We start from the raw sequence: 10000 nt of genomic DNA, 5'->3' as shown, positions 1-10000 counted from the left end.
TCATTAAGGGTGACACCTAAGTAGACTGGGTAGGGGTGATTTTCCAGTCCGTCAAGGGTGACACCTAAGTAGACTGGGTAGGGGTGATTTTCCAGTTCATCAAGGCTGCCACCTAAGTAGACTGGGTAGGGGTGATTTTCCAGTTCATCAAGGGTGATACCTAAGTAGACTGGGTAGGGGTGATTTTCCAGTTCATCAAGGGTGACACCTAAGTAGACTGGGTAGGGGTGATTTTCCAGTTCATCAAGGGTGACACCTAAGTAGACTGGGTAGGGGTGATTTTCCAGTTCATCAAGGGTGACACCTAAGTAGACTGGGTAGGGGTGATTTTCCAGTTCATCAAGGGTGACACCTAAGTAGACTGGGTAGGGGTGATTTTCCAGTTCATCAGGGGTGACACCTAAGTAGACTGGGTAGGGGTGATTTTTCAGTTCATTAAGGGTGACACCTAAGTAGACTGGGTAGGGGTGATTTTCCAGTTCATCAAGGGTGACACCTAAGTAGACTGGGTAGGGGTGATTTTCCAGTTCATCAAGGGTGACACCTAAGTAGACTGGGTAGGGGTGATTTTCCAGTTCATCAGGGGTGACACCTAAGTAGACTGGGTAGGGGTGATTTTCCAGTTCATCAGGGGTGACACCTAAGTAGCCTGGGTAGGGGTTATTTTCCAGTTCATCAGGGGTGACACCTAAGTAGACTGGGTAGGGGTGATTTTCCAGTTCATTAAGGGTGACACCTAAGTAGACTGGGTAGGGGTGATTTTCCAGTTCATCAAGGGTGACACCTAAGTAGACTGGGTAGGGGTGATTTTTCAGTTCATCAAGGGTGACACCTAAGTAGACTGGGTAGGGGTGATTTTCCAGTTCATCAGGGGTGACACATAAGTAGACTGGGTAGGGGTGATTTTTCAGTTCATTAAGGGTGACACCTAAGTAGACTGGGTAGGGGTGATTTTCCAGTTCATCAAGGGTGACACCTAAGTAGACTGGGTAGGGGTGATTTTCCAGTTCATCAAGGGTGACACCTAAGTAGACTGGGTAGGGGTGATTTTCCAGTTCATCAGGGGTGACACCTAAGTAGACTGGGTAGGGGTGATTTTCCAGTTCATTAAGGGTGACACCTAAGTAGACTGGGTAGGGGTGATTTTCCAGTTCATCAAGGGTGACACCTAAGTAGACTGGGTAGGGGTGATTTTCCAGTTCATCAAGGGTGACACCTAAGTAGACTGGGTAGGGGTGATTTTTCAGTTCATCAAGGGTGACACCTAAGTAGACTGGGTAGGGGTGATTTTCCAGTTCATCAAGGGTGACACCTAAGTAGACTGGGTAGGGGTGATTTTCCAGTTCATCAGGGGTGACACCTAAGTAGACTGGGTAGGGGTGATTTTCCAGTTCATCAGGGGTGACACCTAAGTAGACTGGGTAGGGGTGATTTTCCAGCTCATCAAGGGTGACACCTAAGTAGACTGGGTAGGGGTGATTTTCCAGTTCATCAAGGGTGACACCTAAGTAGACTGGGTAGGGGTGATTTTCCAGTTCATCAAGGGTGACACCTAAGTAGACTGGGTAGGGGTGATTTTCCAGTTCATCAAGGGTGACACCTAAGTAGACTGGGTAGGGGTGATTTTCCAGTCCATCAAGGGTGACACCTAAGTAGACTGGGTAGGGGTGATTTTCCAGTTCATTAAGGGTGACACCTAAGTAGACTGGGTAGGGGTGATTTTCCAGTTCATCAAGGGTGACACCTAAGTAGACTGGGTAGGGGTGATTTTCCAGTTCATCAAGGGTGACACCTAAGTAGACTGGGTAGGGGTGATTTTCCAGTTCATCAAGGGTGACACCTAAGTAGACTGGGTAGGGGTGATTTTCCAGTTCATCAAGGGTGACACCTAAGTAGACTGGGTAGGGGTGATTTTCCAGTTCATCAAGGGTGACACCTAAGTAGACTGGGTAGGGGTGATTTTCCAGTTCATCAAGGGTGACACCTAAGTAGACTGGGTAGGGGTGATTTTCCAGTCCATCAAGGGTGACACCTAAGTAGACTGGGTAGGGGTGATTTTCCAGTTCATCAAGGGTGACACCTAAGTAGACTGGGTAGGGGTGATTTTCCAGTTCATCAAGGGTGACACCTAAGTAGACTGGGTAGGGGTGATTTTCCAGTTCATCAAGGGTGACACCTAAGTAGACTGGGTAGGGGTGATTTTCCAGTCCATCAAGGGTGACACCTAAGTAGACTGGGTAGGGGTGATTTTCCAGTTCATTAAGGGTGACACCTAAGTAGACTGGGTAGGGGTGATTTTCCAGTTCATCAAGGGTGACACCTAAGTAGACTGGGTAGGGGTGATTTTCCAGTTCATCAGGGGTGACACCTAAGTAGACTGGGTAGGGGTGATTTTCCAGTTCATCAGGGGTGACACCTAAGTAGACTGGGTAGGGGTGATTTTCCAGCTCATCAAGGGTGACACCTAAGTAGACTGGGTAGGGGTGATTTTCCAGCTCATCAAGGGTGACACCTAAGTAGACTGGGTAGGGGTGATTTTCCAGTTCATCAAGGGTGACACCTAAGTAGACTGGGTAGGGGTGATTTTCCAGTTCATCAAGGGTGACACCTAAGTAGACTGGGTAGGGGTGATTTTCCAGTTCATCAAGGGTGACACCTAAGTAGACTGGGTAGGGGTGATTTTCCAGTTCATCAAGGGTGACACCTAAGTAGACTGGGTAGGGGTGATTTTCCAGTTCATCAAGGGTGACACCTAAGTAGACTGGGTAGGGGTGATTTTCCTGTTCATCAAGGGTGACAACTAAGTAGACTGGGTAGGGGTGATTTTCCAGATCTTTGTCACACCATTTGATCATTAGCTTTCTGTTTGGAGTGTTCAGCCGTGTTTTGTATGGATTGGCACTGAGGTGTCACTTCTTGTAGTAGGTGGCGAGGGTAGTCAGGGCGTTTGACAGTCTTTCTCGTTGTAAAGGAGTCTGTGTGTAAATGCCAGGTCACTTTCTTATATGCATTTACGAATGTTCTGGTCTATTTGGTATGAGACTTTTGATAATTAACGTACACGGTGTATTATATGCGCTAGTTTATTTGTATGGGATTTCCATTTTATGTACACGTTGGTTTTTAAGGTTATTATGGCCGAAAATGAATATAAAGTCCATATCAGCTCTAAAGAATTTTAAAACAGATATATAATATATATATATATATATATATATATATATATATGTATATGTATATATATATATATATATATATATATATATATGTATATATATATGTATATATATATATATATATATATGTATATATATACATATATATATAGGTTATAATTTTTTTTTTCAAAGATTTCATTATCATATATTAGATTCGCGTTTATAACCGGAAAATACGGATAAAACATAATTTGAATATACGACAATTAGAATTATATAGGAGAAAATTATTATTTGATTTTTGTTATTTTATCAGTCAGTGGTAAAACACCAGATGCTCATTTTACAAAACCGTAACTTCGCTAGTAATAATAATAATAATAATAATAATAATAATAATAATAATAATAATTATAATAATAATGAAGCAAATAATCTCTCTCTAAATACATTATATACTAGAAACCACATAGGATACTTTTAACCAATTCCTATCTAGAGAAAAACGAAGACCAATTGTTAAGACAAAATCTTTGGTCTCAGAATGAAACGAGGAAAGGGATGAAGAAGACTCGTAAGATGGTCACAGTCTTCTTGGTTGAGAAACGACGTCACTCTCCCTTGGCATTTCCGATTCAGTGCATCGTATCAAATACGGCAGCAGTTTTGCCATAGCCGCCAGAAACCTTTCCAATCACAATTAACCTCCCACCCCACCCCCAAAAAATACATTTTCCCACCAGAAATTCGAAAATCCTTACGTGTGCGTTAATGAAAATTCTGTAAAAAATACCTGATTTTTTAATCTTTTACAATAATTATACGACAGCAGTTGTGCCATATCCCAGAAACCTTTCCAATCACAATTAACCCCACCCCCCCCCCCACCCCCCAAAAAATACATTTTCCCACCAAAAATTCGAAAATCCTTACGTGTGCGTTAATGAAAATTCTGTAAAAATACACCCGATATTTTTTAATCTTTTACAATAATTATACGACAGCAGTTGTGCCATAGCCGCCAGAGACCTTTCCATTCACAATTAACCTCCCACCCCACCCCCCAAAATACATTTTCCCACCAAAAAATCGAAACTCCTTACATGTGCGTTAATGAAAATTCTGTAAAAAAACACCCGATATTTTTTTATCTTTTACAATAATTATACGACAGCAGTTGTGCCATAGCCGCCAGAGACCTTTCCAATCACAATTAACCTCCCACCCCACCCCCCAAAATACATTTTCCCACCGAAAAATCGAAACTCCTTACATGTGCGTTAATGAAAATTCTGTAAAAAAACACCCGATATTTTTTTATCTTTTACAATAATTATACGACAGCAGTTGTGCCATGGCCGCCAGAGACCTTTCCATTCACAATTAACCTCCCACCCCACCCCCCAAAAAATACATTTTCCCACCAGAAATTCGAAAATCCTTACGTGTGCGTTAATGAAAATTCTGTAAAAAACACCCGATATTTTTTAATCTTTTACAATAATTATACGACAACAGTTGTGCCATATCCGCCAGAAACCTTTCCAATCACAATTAACCTCCCACCCCACCCCCCACCCCCCACCCCCCAAAAAATACATTTTCCCACCAGAAATTCGAAAATCCTTACGTGTGCGTTAATGAAAATTCTGTAAAAAATACCCGATATTTTTTAATCTTTTACAATAATTATACGACAGTTGTGCCATATCCGCCAGAAACCTTTCCAATCACAATTAACCCCCCCCACCCCCCAAAAAATACATTTTCCCACCAAAAAATCGAAAATCCTTAAATGTGCGTTAATGAAAATTCTGTAAAAAAACACCCGATATTTTTTAATCTTTTACAATAATTATACGACAACAGTTGTGCCATATCCGCCAGAAACCTTTCCAATCACAATTAACCTCCCACCCCACCCCCCACCCCCCACCCCCCAAAAAATACATTTTCCCACCAGAAATTCGAAAATCCTTACGTGTGCGTTAATGAAAATTCTGTAAAAAACACCTGATTTTTTTCATCTTTTACAATAATTATACAACAGTTGTGCCATATCCGCCAGAAACCTTTCCAATCACAATTAACCCCACCCCACCCACCACCCCCAAAAATACATTTTCCCACCAAAAAATCGAAAATCCTTACATGTGCGTTAATGAAAATTCTGTAAAAAAAACACCCGATATTTTTTAATCTTTTACAATAATTATACGACAGCAGTTGTGCCATATCCACCAGAAACCTTTCCAATCACAATTAGCAAAGGAAAAAAACACATACACATTCTCCAAACAAAATTTAAAAAATCCTTGTGTGCATTAATGAAAGTTCTGTGAAAACACTCGATATTTTTTTATTTTTTTTTAGTTTACAACAATAATACTTTGTATCAATCTTTTTAAGAAGGGTTGGTCTGGTAAATTAGATCTGGTAGTATTGACCGACCTTGAACAAGGGACGTGTGAATATCCTTTCCAAAAAAAAAAAAAAAAAAAAAAAAAATTCCCTCCAAAAACTCGAAAATCGTTACGTGTACGTTAATGAAAGTTCTGTGAAAACACTCAATATTTTTAAACTTTTACAAAAATAATACTTTGTTTCCATCCGTTTTAAGAAGGGTTCGCCTGGTAATTTAGATCTGGTAGTATTGGCCGACCTTCAACAAGGGACGTTGGAATATCATTTCCAATTACAGTTAGCATAAACAACAACAACAACAACAACAACAACAACAACATTTTCCCACCAAAAATTCGAAAATACTTTCGTGTACGTTAATGAAAATTCTGTAAGAGCACTCGATATTTTTAAAACATCTACAACAGTTATACGACAACAGTTGTGCCATATCCGCGGAAAACCTTTCCAATCACAATTACCAACCCCCCTCCAAAAAAAAAAAAGAAAAAAAAACACGACAACAACAACAACATTCTCCCACCAAAAATTCGAAAATCCTTACGTATGCATTAATAAAAATTCTGTAAATACACTCAATATTTTTAAAACATTTACAGCAATTATACGACAACAGTTGTGCCATATCCGCGGAAAACCTTTCCAATCACAATTACCAACCCCCCTCCAAAAAAAAAAGAAAAAAAAATTCTCCCTCCCACTAAAAATTTGAAAATCCTTACGTGTGCATTAATAAAAATTCTGTAAATATATTCGATATTTTTTAAAAATTTAACAACAATTACACTAACGTTTAGTCTCAAAACAAGACAAATTGTATCCATCTTTTTAAGAGGGATTCATCTGGTAAATTAGATCTGGTAGTCCTGAACAAGGGACGTTGAAATTTATTTATAGCGAAAGTTGTAAGACGAAGAATTGTCGTTGCCTTGTAGAATTGTATTTTCAAAGGTGCCATTATTTTGAATTTATGGTAAAATGTTTGATTAAAACGTACCGTGAAGATACTCTCTGTCTCTCTCCTCTCACATAAATATATATGCGACTTAGAAAATAAGTATGTGATGTGTGTGTATGTATATATATATATATATATATATATATATATATATATATATATATATATATATATATATATATATATGTGTGTGTATTAAATACATCTGCAAATTAACACGTACATATATTATATTTATTTATATATACATATATTTGTGGTCGGAGGTGTATGTATGTATGTGTATATATATATATATATATATATATATACATATATATATATATATATATATATATATATATATATATATATATATAATGCAGTTAGTCCACTGCAGGACAAAGGCCTCAAATAATGATCTTCCCCTCCTGTCTGTTTATGGTCTCTCTATGCCAGACTGTATCCACAAAATTTCTTAGTTCGTCAATCCATCGTCTTCTCTGCCTTCCCCTGATCGTGTCTCAATCTCCAGGGACCCATTCTGTTATTCTTGATAGCCATCTATTATCTGTGAAACTCGTTAGTTCCTTTAGTGGCAGCAACCTCACTAGCCCTGTGAGCTAAGGTTGTGGGGTTTGTGGGAGCCTATAGGTCTACCAGCTGAGTCATCAGTAGTCAGTTCCTGGCCCACCTTGGTCCTAACCTTGGGCGTTGGTCACATGTATGGTCAGTCTTTAGGGCATTGTCTTGCTTGCTGTGCTAGCTAGGGCAATGTCACTTTCCCTCGCCTCTGCCGTTCATGAGCGGCTTTTAAACCGTTGTGGTACTTTATGGAAATAATCTATTGAGAGAGAAGAAGAGTGCCTTCATTTTTTTTATTGTTAATTGTATCCTATAGGCCTATATGCTATTATTCTGAAATATATGATCCGTTTTGGGGGAGCCCATACGTCTACCTGGTACTACATTGCTAAAAAATCCCGTAATTTTAATCAGAAGTTCTCCGTAAAAATATACCGTTCTCAGCCGTATTTCAGTAAAATACCGGCGGTCGTCATTTTTACCCTACTTTGTTATTATCTTTTACGGGTTGTTGACCGTAATATCACTCATTTACGTCAATATATCCGTTTTTAAAACGGTAACTGCCTGGCAACATTTTTTACAGGAATTTTACCGGTTTTTTTTTTTTTTTTTTTTTTTACGGCAAATTTTAAAGTGTGTAGCTTGGATGTAGAGGGGGTCGGCTTGGGCGCTGATCACATGTATATATGGCCAGTCTCTAGGGCATTGTCCTGCTTGACAGGGCAATGTCACTGTCCCTTGCGTCAGCCATTCATGAGCGGTCTTTTAAAACCTTTAAAAAGATTTTTTTTTTTTTGAATGATTTGAAGTTTTCTGGCATCCTGATAAAAAGAACAGTGTCACAGGACCTACCTGTAAGGATCCTTGAGTTCCTCCGTGACTAGATTCAGGTAATTCCATCCGCCGTAAGCGAAGAGGCCCGAGTATAGTGCCAGCGCCAGGCCTCCTATGTTGTGCTCCCCCTTCCCAGGCGCGGTCTAGGTGCTCTGTATGACCTGGCAATGGACATAGGGGTTAGTGAGAAAGATTCTAGGGAAAGGTTATACATAGACTCATATATAGATACATTATTATTATTATTATTATTGTTATTATTATTATTATTATTATTATCATTTATTGTTGTTGTTGTTATAACTATTATTATTATTATTATTATTATTATTGTTATTATTATTATTATTAGTTGTTGTATTATTATTATTATTATTGTTACTATTATTATTATTATTATTATTATTATTATTATTATTAGCTAGTAAGGAAAGCAGGATGTTATAAGCCCAAGGGCTCCAACTGGGAAAAATAGCCCAGCAAGGAAAGGAAGTAAGGAAATAAACTATATGAGAAGTAATCAACAATCAAAATAATTTAAAAACAGTAACAACATTAAAGTAGATCTTTCATATGTAAACTATAAAAAGAGACTTATTATTATTATTATTATTATTATTATTATAGCAGGATGCTATAAGCCCAAGGGCTCCAACTGGGAAAAATAGCCCTGTGAGGAAAGGAAGTAAGGAAAATAAACTATATGAGAAGTAATAAACAAGATAGAATATTTTGAAACAGTAACAACATTAAAATAGACCTTTCATAAATAAACTGTTAAAAGAGACTTATGTTAGTCATATATTCTTATATACTAATACCTAGAGGCCTATTTCTGAGCGGGATATAAACGATAAAATTTTCACCTTCCATAACAGGATTCGAACCCATTTGAGTACCATGGATCAAAACTAAAGCAAATGGTTCGCATTTACTAGGGCCATGGTTCACACCTGGCTAACTATCCACCATTTTGTTCTAGCTTTGAGGGGTAACAATATCTTGGATAGGAAAAATATAGGCATAGGTACAGCAATTTTGCCCTAAAATATTTGCTAAGAACCTGCAAGTTCTACTCTTCTGGCGCAGGCCCCTAGGAAATTAAAAATGGGTATTATGTGACAGGACAGGACTAGAAATGAAACTATAAGAGAGATTACTCGAATGCCATATGTGGATGAGATCATGGTGAGGGATAGATGGAGATGGTTTTGGACATGCTCTTTGCATTCCCCAAGAGGGATTAGTTCACCAAATGTCTAACTGGGCTCCAGAAGGCACTAGAAGAGTTGAAAGACCCCATGATCTCATCCGAGTATGGCACTCGAGTAATCTTTCTTACCCACTGGCAAGGAATATGCCTTATGAGCAATTAAACGTAGGAAAACAAGTTGAGGTTATATGCCCTTATGTGCAGGTTCTTACTTAAGGCTTTGAATATAACGACGCTATTTCACTGGCCTAATTCTAGACGCTCTTTGGGAACTCATTATCATTAAAAGATATTCTTCAGTGACGTCAAAACTTCCTCATAGAGAACTGGTGTTGTTATCCTTCGCTGTGAGCTCTATGTCACGTACGGAGTGTAGGAAGTAAAACGATTGCATTGGATTGGGACGTCCTTTGTACAATACGTGATTTAAAATAAAAGCATCAAAAGAACACCTGTCTTTGAAATCGTAAGTCGCATGATTGGATGCTTGTCAAAAAAAAAAAAAAAACTTGTTAGTCGCATGATCGAAATCTTGTCAAAGAAAAGAAAAAACATAAAAAAAAAGACATCTGACAGTTTGAAACTGTTTTTTTTTTTGGAATCACTCGAAAACTTCAAAAAGAAAAAAATTTCCTTCATTGGAAGGATAGTTATTCATACATTAAAACGAATAGAGAGAGAGAGAGAGAGAGAGAGAGAGAGAGAGAGAGAGAGAGAGAGAGAGAGAGAGAGAGAGAGAGAGAGAGAGGGGGGGGAATAACAAGGAAATAAACAAGAGAAATTAAACGAAAAATGGTCTCAAATTTCGGTTTTGGCAAGAGCATATGTCTGTTCGAGAGAGAGAGA

At 38.3% G+C, this 10000-nt stretch overlaps 1 pseudogene; it reads right to left on the bottom strand.

The window, feature by feature from the left end:
• Positions 1-10000, bottom strand: part of LOC137646623 (large neutral amino acids transporter small subunit 1-like) — an 82700-nt pseudogene that overhangs the window by 16439 nt on the left and 56261 nt on the right.

The sequence above is a fragment of the Palaemon carinicauda genome, chromosome 9, assembly GCF_036898095.1.
Source record: "Palaemon carinicauda isolate YSFRI2023 chromosome 9, ASM3689809v2, whole genome shotgun sequence".
In the NCBI taxonomy this organism is placed as follows: Eukaryota; Metazoa; Arthropoda; class Malacostraca; order Decapoda; family Palaemonidae; genus Palaemon; species Palaemon carinicauda.
This window is presented reverse-complemented; position numbering and strand designations above follow the sequence as displayed.